The 12260-nt window shown below is 35.7% G+C and overlaps 1 protein-coding gene across 1 annotated transcript in view; it reads right to left on the bottom strand.

The window, feature by feature from the left end:
• The window catches only part of LOC139979357 (probable protein phosphatase 2C T23F11.1), a 37915-nt gene extending 27297 nt beyond the window's left edge, over positions 1 to 10618 (bottom strand). The window contains exon 1 of the mRNA XM_071990061.1: positions 10460 to 10618. The gene's annotated coding sequence lies outside the window, so the exon portion shown is untranslated. The remainder of the gene's footprint in view (positions 1 to 10459) is intronic.
• Positions 10619 to 12260: the final 1642 nt, after the last annotated feature.

Genomic DNA, 12260 nt, shown 5'->3' with positions numbered 1-12260 from the left:
AGTCATGGTTGACCCTACCAATTTCTCCACACATGTTCATGCACTTAATACTGACTATCCATTTCATATGCCGATCCCTGTCAGGGTGTTACATGTTGGAATTCTTGTTTCTCCTCTCCCAAAGATAAAATTGATGGCCAATCAATATTGTAATCTAATATATGAAAATTTATGTATATATTTAACCAAATGATTCTGTTCAAAATAGTCTACAAGGTTTTACAAAGTAGTTTCACATTTGGATATTAAATTTTAATATTTCTATGTGTCTGATATACGCACTTTAAAAAAAAAACTCTCCCAAACATCTGCTTTGGGTAGTTTTGTTTGAATGTTGATATTATATTTGTACAAGACAGTAACTTCGCCCACATGCATTTCAAAAAAACAGCATGCCAGATGGGCTGTTCTTGAAAACCCTGATTGATATTAATTACCATGTTTTGGTTATGCTGGAAATTTAGCCTTGAGTGTTCACAAATACGATGGAATCGATCAATCCAGTAAATTTGGCAAGATTTCAAAAATACGCTTCCATGATTACAAGTTGAAAATAATTCCTTCTGATTCTTACACTACATTTCACGTTAAACTTCTCGTCAGTAGCGATTGACCATCCCTAAGCCGTTTCTGAGGCTCTACAAAAGCCATTTTTGAAAATAGGAGATCCACCATTTCTTTCAACTGTTGTTGAAATTAAACATCAAGCCAATGTCCAATGTTTATAAGACATCTCTGGGTGACAGTGTCACCACAGACTCGGATACCATGACAACTGCTCATCATACAATATCAAGAACCAACGATGATTGGAACTGTAGATATTGTTTTCAATTTTGACGGTAGTTTTATGGATACTAATAAAATATTTGGTGTGTACATGTAGGTTACACACTACAGTACACAGAGAATGAAGTGTTCAGCTCTACACATTCATCAATCCAAACTGTTTCATTGTGTACACAATTTAATATCCATGCCGTCCATCGTTATAACACTGCCAAGCTACATAGTAGCGGTCATATTATTATGGTAGATTTACACAGGTTTTGATACAGGTAGACTTTGATACTGAAACCATTAACGTTGCAGTTCCTTAAGCTTTTGCTTCCCAAATGGCAATTGTAACAATGCAGCAAACTTAAGCTTTTTTTAATAAATCTAGATATTTTCTGGATCTGCAAATGATTATCATTAATATGGAAATGAACCTGGGCGACAAATTGCAGAGGCTAGAACGTTACAATCACTATTTTTGGGTCAATTTGTTTGACATTTATTTGGTGAAGAATAGAGCTCAATGGTCCGCTGTATATAAGTACAGTAGATTAAAGATGACTTAAGAGGACTTTATGTCATGATATATCATAACCCAAGGAAAAATGAAAACAAAATTAAAGATAAAAATAAGTACTGGTGATGTTTCTATAGATAGCTACTTTTAATTTTCAAGAATTTCATCTTAAAAATGTGATAAATTTCTGGAAGGTTCCTTCAAGGCTAATTTTAATAATGCGGTCAGCTACTCAGTGCAGGCCTTCATGCTATTGTTTTAATTTTGTTGTTCTATCAATTCTAATACCTCAATCCAAACAATGTTCTTTTAAATTCATACCAACAACAGAGCACCCTCAGATGATATTCAAAACAATTCGTCCTTGACAAAAATTTGTCATGCATCATAAATATTGTTACTTGCAGCCATAAAGTCTTACATTTTTAATTTTGAGTTTTGAGCTGAACAGATGGTCAGTGTGTTAAGGCTTTCAGTTGTCCAGCCACTTTTAAGGGATGAGCCTCAGATCTATGTTTAAAGGGTCCTTTCTCCTTCCTCAAAAATTAAAAAGTGTTGTAGAAATACAACCTACACTGACAGAAGTGGTCTACATTATTAACTGCCTGCAATATATCAAAATAATTTTGTGCTTAAAATCTATCCTCGAAATGCCATCTCACTGCCGAAATAATGAGTAAGTTAACCAAACTTGCCAGTGAAGTACAGTAGTTGTCCAAATGCAGCTTTTAGTGATTTTAAGTTTAATTGCTTTAAATCTTTAATTTCAAGATTACTACTGACCAGCAATGTACAGTACCGTAAAGGCAACAAACATCATCAAGAAATTACTACATGTGGGCAACTATGAAACATATTCTCAAAGATTCTTCAAAAATAGAGCTGCCTTTCAATTATGTTGATTATTATTACATAGGTTAAATCCTCTATTCTTCAAATGTTGTGGAAAAGCAGAGAGTTTCCTATTATTTATGTTCTTGTCTATCTATCCTTTCACTATGATACCGAGTTCCTGCTTGCAGGAGAATCTAAAATAAATACAAATAAATAAATATATATATATATATATATATATATATATATGTATGTATGTATGTATGTATGTATATATATATATATATATATGTATGTATGTATGTATGTATGTATATATATATATATATATATATATATATATATATATATATGTATGTATACATATATATATATATATATATATATATATATATAAATATATATATTTAAATATATATATTTAAATATATATATGTATATATAAATATATATAATATAGTTTCCTATTATTTATGTTCTTGTCTTTTTATCCTTTCAATATGATACCGAGTTCCTGCTTGCAGGAGGATCTAAAATAAATACAAATAAATTTATATAAATAAATACATTTAATGCCATTCAAGTGTTTGCTTAGCTGTCAATGTTCTTCGCATATGGATTTTCACCAAAATTTTAATGTTTTTATGTTCTTATGTTTTTTTTTCTAAAAATATCATTTTCCTCTGTGGAGAAGTGAGTTAAATATTATAACTAAAGAGAAAAAATTTCTTTTAGCTAGTTTGCTGGCATGACATCATTCACTCTGCTGACATTGCTAGATGCATTCACATAATATCAACAAATTTGAACAAAAAAACTCATATTTTTGCCAAATATACAAAATGCTATACAGGAAGTGGTTTTGACCTTTAAGTATGCACAAAATATCCAGCTTTTTCTTTCTTCTTTGTTGTATTCCTTTTTTTTTATGCTAAACAATCAACTTCAGACACTGGAATATTTCTGTTTAGTATGTCAGTAAATAGTATTGCTTAAAATAAACCTACTGACAAATATTACCAAAAAAGATGGAACAGAAGATTATTCAAACAGATTTCGTTTCACTACTGTTCCTTTTGTTGAATTTGGTAAAGTAAGCCTCTTAAGTACCAAGCACACCAACATGTCTCCGATGTTGTTCTATCCCCTTCGTAGGCGGATGCTGCGTACAGACTGTAGAATTTAGCCTGAAGAGTCTTGTGAGTAGGGATGGGTTTGTAATCAAGATCTGGCTCGCAGATCTCTTGATTGCTGAGAGAGAGAGAGAGGATGGAATCCAATCGAGATGGTTTGACAACACCTGCTCAACAGGAAACGGAAAAAATGCATCCACACACACTCACGGTTGAATGTAACTAGAACCAAACCTTCAACTTTTAGAACACGGCTGTATACAGTACCTTAACAACCTTCGACGAGAAATAGAGACAGTATGTATACACACACGAGGCAGCTGCTGATTAACTGACTGAAGTTGCATAAAAGACAACAAGCATAATTTATTCATATTAACAATCACAATAAGACTGGCTGACACATGTATCTGTGTGCGTGTGTAAATATACAAAAGATATGTCGTAATAAATAGCAATATTTTACGAATATTATAAAAATTAAATTTTTTTTTTTTAAACCTAGGTAACTGGTACTAAAGTGGTTATTTTTATTTCTATACCCTGTCACCTCACACACACACACACCTCTACTTCATTACAGCCTGGTGCTTATCCTTACAACCTACAAAGACAGGGTAAACTAAGGAAGCTGGTTCAAATAATTTATTAACGTGAAACAAAGGAGTGAAAGGGAACAGTGAGAAGATCTGTACTATAATTATAAATTATTTAGCCAATCCTCCTTGGTGGATGAACAATGAACATACAGGAGCAATATTACTAACCCCATCTCCAGGTGCAAACTTACACTACCCATCTAGCCAACTATATTTTCTCCTATTTATTCAGTTTAAATATACTTTTGATGTCTCTAAATTAGTATAATAAAATAAAATGCCCCGACCCCCAATATATTAAATAACCACATTCTTCTAATGAGGGAAAGTTTCAATACCTGTTAATTACATTGGGAACATCATTGACTACATCTTCCTCTACCTTCATCATACCTCATTACCTCCTATCAATGGGTACCTCGTTAACACACCTAATTTACATCCAAAGTACCCATTGAGGGTATGTTATGGTCAATTGGTCACAACACCATAATTACATCTGCTACCGATCTACTTAATATCGTTAAATAACTTCCCAGATGTCCTTCGTGACTGACAGCGTGAGAGAGAGATCCACATGTTTGAAACATTTACTTTCAATTCTACTGTACATACAGTCATGTACACATAGAGAGTGTTTACACAGAAGAGTTTACAACTTAAAGGCATTATAGCACTAAACATTTATGACAGTTAGCCAAAAAAATATAATAATAATAATTTTAAGATGGGAGTTTTTCAATTTCAGAAGTATCAGATACCAAGACCAATATTCATATTTACACAATTATAGAGGTATTTTTGTATCAATACTACATACATTATTTGTCTTTTACTACACAGTTATTGTCTTTCTTGTAAGTTCATAGCAGACGATTTCAAATTTACACTTGCGTCAGTGAACACACATGTGGTGCCCGTAGAACAGCTGTTACACCTGTTTGTAATGTCCGATATAACTTTATACTGTGTTACTATGGCTAGCAAATGTTCTATCACTGTTCATACTTAACCAGGCCTTAAAGCCACTCATTCCTCATTTATGTTGTCCATTTTGAAGCAAATCCATAAAATAACTAGAACTGCATTTGCCTGCAAGTACGCAGTATTGTACTGTACATGGAGTGCTTGCACAGCCTTGCAGTATTAGGAAGAACTTTTTGGTCGTTCATGATATTATTTTTTGGACGGACAGCACACCAGGGAGTATAGTCATGTAGTTACCTACAAAGTGAGGGCACTTGTGAGCGCCGTGACAGGCTCAGAGTAAGCTGGCTACGCAGCTAGCCTCTGAAACTGCAAATGTAGAGATAGTAAATGAAACTTTAAGTTTCAACATCCAGTCATGTAGGTATGGTTCACTTGGCCAGTAATGCCAGTATTGAAGCGCGCACGCGCACTACAATAAAAGCAGAAAGGTAAGTTCTGAGAAAAGAGAAGTGAAGTTATGGGGTGACTCACTCTACAGTACACATGGCGGTAAACGCAGTTTTCTACCACCAAGCTGCCATGAGCGTTTCTTTAAGCAATTATCAATAATAGTCTACCAGCAAAATTGTGCAAACCATAATCAATTTCTTGTCACTAGATCAAAGGTTATTAAAGGAATAACAAAGGCAGGGATCAAAGACAATTTATATTATTCAGTAACCTCAAAACTCTCTAATATTTGATTTTTTAAGTAAACCACTTCCTGTTTGACCAAATAGGATCGCTTTGAAAATTGGCTCCTAAGGCCTCACCTCAATGCACAGTAAGCGGCCATTGATTATGTAATACGCCTGAAATTCCATATTGATGACGTCAGGGAGGAATAACTCTCGTAATAAAGTCATTTTCCGTGTGGTAGACTCCCCGTGGAAAATATTCAGCAATTGTTGCTAGGGCTAGAACTTTAGAAGGCCTTGCACTTTCCTTTAAGCCTTCGTTATTCCTGCGTTTCCTGCCTTTGTTATTCATTCTACACAGTCTGTATAACTTTCACAAAATGAACAGAGGTTTCTATGTCTGTTTAATATATAGCTTTTGATGGGGTTTTTTAAAACCGTGTAAAATATATGTTATTAAGGATAAATTGTAAATGTTTAAAACTTTTAACTAAATTAACTGTGCATAATTTAATACCTTATATGGCCTACGTGTTGCATACTTTGATCACGAAGATCTAAGACCAAGGTCCAAACAGGATATGACTATATAAATACTGTACTATATGTACATACTGTAGCATTTGCACACACTTAGTGTACACAGTATAGTGTCATCAATTGAGTATACAGTCAGCCCAGTCAGGTACAGTAATGAACTACAATCACTATGGTATGAACAACTAGAAACGAGTGTTAAAAGTCTATTTTATCTACGTTATTCTGGGTCTATCTACTCCCTGTGTATTTGGAATGGAGGAGTACAGTACATTGGCATGTTTGTGACTTTGTTCATTAATCACAACCAAATACTGTACTTGAACATTGTTCTAAAATCTTTCACTGACTAGCAAACTATACCAATCAAACAATTACCTAATTAATGAAATATTGCATTACACCACAAAAAATGGCACAACTAAATCACAGTTATCAAGATCATAAACTTGATGTTTAACATTTTCCTTGAACTTTCCCCCAACAACGTTTATCTTTTTATGTGGGTTTTAATTCAGTAAATTAAGGAGCTACAGTACTGTACTGTATGACTTTCAGTGGTATCTGATACATCGCTATGCAAGTACAAGGGCATACAGTGAGCCGACAGGATTATTATGGCTTTATTCAGGATTATACCTTGAAAAAAAACAACTTTATTTGACAACTCAAGGTTTTCTGTAGCGGTTGGGGTGTGTTAAATGTACATGTACATGTGAACATCGTATTGCCAGTGGCCAAGTCTCGAGTTATTCCCTTCGTGTGTCTGCACAATTACTGAATGTTACTAATACATGCAACACCTCTTTGTGTCGTTGCAAGCAATAAATAATCAGTCACCAGACTGTACCTGCCAAGGCTCTCAACTTTGATCTATAAAGTTGACTCTGAGACTTATTTTCCGATTAAATTCAGCATTCTTCGTAGCATGAAAGTGAAATGGAGCACTGCACAGTGAAACACTGAAAAAAAATCCATAATCCTCCTCACTTGGATCACATTATGTTGAATAACGCCACTCTGAAGTGATGGCTGTACAATAAAATATATTGGCTTGTGGTATTTGCACTTATTGCTATGTACAGTACTGTAGACGACCCAACTTCCTTGCGATTTTTATATTCTGCCATACATATTTTCTTCTTTCCATTTACCAAAATTAAATCAACAAGGAAGCAGGTGCAAATTCTCACAACTTCTTTCTCTCCTTGTCAAAAAAAAAAGGGGGGGAAGAAAAACTATTTTGAGTTTTTTGGGGGTGAGAAGGAAACATACATGTATAGGGCCGCACACACCAAATCAGTTTAAGATCTACAATGCAGTTTAGCCTAGTATTGTGTATATGAACACACATATATTTAAGGACTTCAGTGAGATGGTGGAAAGCATTTATGTAACAACATACTCCAGAATCCCAAAAAAATAATTAAAGAATAAAGATATCGACGTGTCATATTGGTATCTATATACAGTAAACGTACAACTAACATTCCACACAGCTAGAGACTCTTTCCTGTTACACAGTGTCTAACAATTACTTTGATGAACTATGCCAATGCTTATTGTTTTTATTTATTTCACTTCATGCATAGATTCAACATTATGTTCCTGTAGGTATTTTGTATTTTGTCCTGTATAGCTGCAGGGGTACCAAGTGTCATCTAAGTCAGTAAATTTGACAGCGAGCAATAATCCGATAATAAGTCTTTTTTTTTGTTTACCAATTGAGTGTAAGAGATTCAGAAGGAGAAAGTTGGGGTTGATAAAGATGTGGGTTGAAAACGGAGGCAGTGTAACCAATTTGCAGACCAAGTAGATGGGTAAGAGCAGTAGGAGAGAGGAGAAGAGAGGACTAGCTTCATCTTTATACAAATGTAAAATGTTATTTTGCAGGGAGGGGCATGGAAGGGAGGGGGGGGGTGAAACTGGGCATTGCTCTTTCATTGGTTGTCAATTGATCTCATATGAACCTAAGGAGCTCAATTATTGACCTAAATAACTTGAAACAACTGCTCAAGGTACAGTATGTTCAAAAAGTAACGGTACTAGCAGACAATCACAATTTGCCACTTATAGAATGAATGGCTGTACAACTACAGTAACTTCAAGGGAAAATTTTCTTGACCTATCCAGACGATACTTCACTAGAATTCATCACTTAAGATGGTATTCGTTTCTTTAAGTTTATATCATATGCAAGATCCATAATACATGAGATGGTCATTCTCTTTGAACTGATGACAGACAGGAAATAACATACATGTCTTGTATGCACCCAAGACTATATGAGGCCAATCTCAGATAAATCTGACTTCGCAGAGTGAGTTGCCATCCAGAAGAAAAGGAAGGAAACAGCAGTTAACAGACTATGCAGATTTTTGGCACACACAGATTCTTGGCAGTGTACAAAATGTGGAATGCAGGCTCAGACATGGCCCAGGAAAGAAATACAACCGTCTTTTGAGTTTGGCATGAGGGAATCACAGAATGGAATCCTTTTTAAAAATTAATTTTGGCCCATGACCATAACAGGGAATAATTTAGAGTTTCAAATTTCCTGTAGCAGTCTTTTTTAAGGCTCCGAATTTTCTTTCTTTATAAAACGGTATGGTTTCTGTGGAAAGGAAATGCTATGCACATTTGGACTTACAAGTACAGCAATTTGACCATTTTTCAAACAAAATTGGCGATGGGATACCGGATAAATTCCCTGCATGAGGAAATGTGCAATCAATTGCACTGGTCAATTTGCAATAATTAGTTTATTTTTCCATATAAGCAAGGGTACAACTACAGCACTACTCACATGTAAAGATTTACATTTTTTATTATTAGTTACCACAACCATTTGATTGAAATTCAACTTATTATGTAATGTTCAGTAAATTTGAGAGCTACCATTTGATTGGAATTCAAATAATACTGTATTGTACAGTAAAGTCAGGGCTGAGTTTTAAGGATGGTCTATACATCTGAGATGACATAATGGACACCACAAACATATCCCTAAGGTTATCTAACGGACACCAAGAAAGCACTCAGTCAGCTCTACAGAACCATTAATTCACTGACAGCCAATTATGCTGTTTAAACATGTATATATATAAAAGAAAGTAATCCGTAAGTTCAAGGAGAATATACTTAATATATCTGGTTCAAATGTTTTCGGATGTTATTAAACAACACATGTAAATTCCATTGAGCAAAACATCAGTCACCCAAATTTTTGAGTACATAGCTATGTAGTGTAAACATAGAATTGATCACTCTGGAAATCCTAAAGTCTGAACCACACAGCACTATTAGAATGAGCATAACCTGATCATAACCATGACAGCGAGTAACTCTCCCTCTTTCAAATGCAATTTATTTTCTTGTCTTTGTGCATCCAAACCACATTTGTTGGAATTAAACTTATAAACCAGGTTAACCGTTGTACATTGAAATAATATTATGATATGGACGAAAATTCCCATGATTCAATCTTCACAAATAGACAGGCAATCACTAACCTGTGTGTGTGTGTGCAAACCTTGAATACAAACTCAAAGAAGAAGTATCAGTGCTTAATTGCAGAATATCTCGCAACTGTTGAATCTCACAGATTTTGACCGGAAGTCATATAGCCTAGTCTAGTAAACAACGAATTGTCCTTCTCAAAGAGCCGTTTGTGTGAGTTGCGGGGTACTCTGCAATTGCTCCAAAGTGTCAGCCTTCTTCGGACCTTTATATGGTAATTGCACCATGCCATAATCTACTAGCAACTCTTGGCATTGATCATTGTATTGCCATGATGCAATGTTGCTTTATACATACTAGCCTAGGTGAACCAACTTCAACCTTCCACAAAGTGCTACTGCATTACCAATCAAGAGCAGTTGTCTCAATTAAAGCAAATCAGGCCTAATAGTCTAGCTAAAAGAAACATCCTGCTATTCTCGATTTTCCTAACATTAAAACTTAGGCCTAGTCTAGATAGCCTTGCATAACTTTGTAAGGCCTTAGCCTACTTAGTTGCAGTTTACATGGTGAATTGAAGTTGAACTGCAGTTGACATGGTGTGTGGAATGTAAATGATGTTTTCCTGTTCATGATTCATTTATCACAACATTACAGATTTCTACCACACAACAATTTAGCACTGTTGACATTAAGCCAAACAAACCTTGTATAGACTACTGCTAATGATGCCTAGCTTGTAAGACAGAAACAGTTAAGCCAACATAGCCTATGCCTGTAATGCAATCTGAATGAATGTAGGCTAGCCTAATGTTAGCGTAGACCTAGCCTAACTAGGTCTGTGACTTGGCCTACTGTAGTGTTGTATAAAGGATTGTAGTCAAACTTTCTTCAAAAGAGCAATTGTGTGGCTTACGCAAAGTAAAGACTTGAAAAATTGGAGTTGGATTTTGTCCGTTAATTATTGTAATACTGTATCGTGTAGATTTATCTTACCATATGTGAAAAGCCTCACAGGTAGCTTTGATGCACTTCGTTAGCGTTGCGAAGTTTGTTACGATTCCGCTACTCACTTTAATCTGTATGCTGTTAATGTTCTATGTGTGTACGGTTTTGTGTGTGTGTCTTCTCGGCCAATGTGTGTGCAGTGATATGTTAATCCGAGTATGGAAGGGCGCTATGTGTGCTGTGCTGTGCAAACACAAAGCCCACCATTCTGGTAAAACGTTCGGCAAATAATATTACAAACAAGTTAATCCTGAAATAAAACAGAAGCTTGCATAGTTTAACCCATATTTGCCGGATCATTCTCATCAGTTTTAAGGAAGCTCCCGAAACCATACGGGGATGGAGGATCAGACACTAGGAAAGGGTGGGGGGGGGGGGTGGTTCCGGCACTAGTATAGGCGGGGGAGAGGTGGTGAGCCTGACACTAGGCGGGGAGTGGGGGATGGAGAGGATAGAAGGCAGGTTCATTTTCAGTATATATATTCAAAGCAAAGGTTTGCATGTATACATAGTGGCCAAGTTGCCGCTAGTCCTATAGAGGTAATACTTCCAAGGCTATACCACTGCAGAACGTATACACCAATTATTGGTCAGGCTGGATATCCTGGCTGCCCCTCTCCCAAACTCAACCTGTGTTGGTATCCCTGATTTAAGGTTGCGTTATTGTTTATTTGTCTAACGTGCTGGGGGAGGGGTCTTTTGATAAATTTTGGTTTATGAAAGGCGGCTTAGATGCATGCAAACTGGTGCTATCTTTGGCAAAGCTTTGAACTTATTAACGTTTAGGAATATTCTCATTGTTTGAATGTTTCTCAATTATCCTATTGTTTGCTCAATAAACTCATTTTTGTTGGACTTTGGCATATGGCACCGGCCCCTGACTGGTATATACCGAGGACCCCACCGATCGGAGGACCCCGCCCAGCTTAGTACGCCACTGTCATGGTTACCAGCGAATTCCTTAGGTGATATTCATGAAGGTAGATTCAAACAGGATGTGTTTTGTAAAAGAAGATAAAGACCATAAGCTATTAGATAACTTATCCCGACTAATTTTTTTTCTTTGGGATCTTTCTTGTCGAAAAAGGAGACTCCAAAAATTATTTTCTAATCACATTTAACGCCTCCAGCTTGTATTTTAGTAGCGCGCCATCTCAACAGTTATGTAACCCTTCGTTAAACAGATAAAATATTGCTTTACTTAATTGGAGGGGAGCGGGTGGACTCAACGATCATTATTGGTGAATGTGATAGAGATAACTGTCACTATCATCTTCTTTGGATTCATGACCCTTTTTAAGTGTATACGACGGTAATCATTAAGAGTTTCATCGACAGTAGGGTATTTGGAGGGTGTGGGGGAGGGGATCCTTTGAGGTACCATATGTGACAGGGCAAAATAGACCTATTTTAAGTACGAAACACATTTATTCGACAATGGGTCATACTTTCAAATTCAAGTGCAAAGTCGATATGGTCATAGCAAGTCCTGCTAATTGTTCGCGTTTCGTCGTAAAACATGTCTTATCAACGGATTAAACTGTATGATATCCATTCCTTCATTTTTCTTCATCAAAAGAATGTTTTTTACATGTTAACTACGGTAATTGATGATTTAAATTCGATTCTCAACGTTTCGCGACCCGGACACTTGCTTGTGTAAGTGAGAAAATGTCAAAATGTCCTGTTTTCGACTTTCGGCATTGTCATGGATTATTATTTGAAAGAAACGTAACGTATAATCATTATTGGTATAGGTAATCCTTAAACTTGGTTTTTCTGTTACGAC

The sequence above is a fragment of the Apostichopus japonicus genome, chromosome 14, assembly GCF_037975245.1.
Source record: "Apostichopus japonicus isolate 1M-3 chromosome 14, ASM3797524v1, whole genome shotgun sequence".
Lineage (NCBI taxonomy): Eukaryota > Metazoa > Echinodermata > Holothuroidea > Aspidochirotida > Stichopodidae > Apostichopus > Apostichopus japonicus.
The sequence above is the reverse complement of the archived record's forward strand: the minus strand, read 5'-3'. Positions and strand labels throughout refer to the sequence as shown.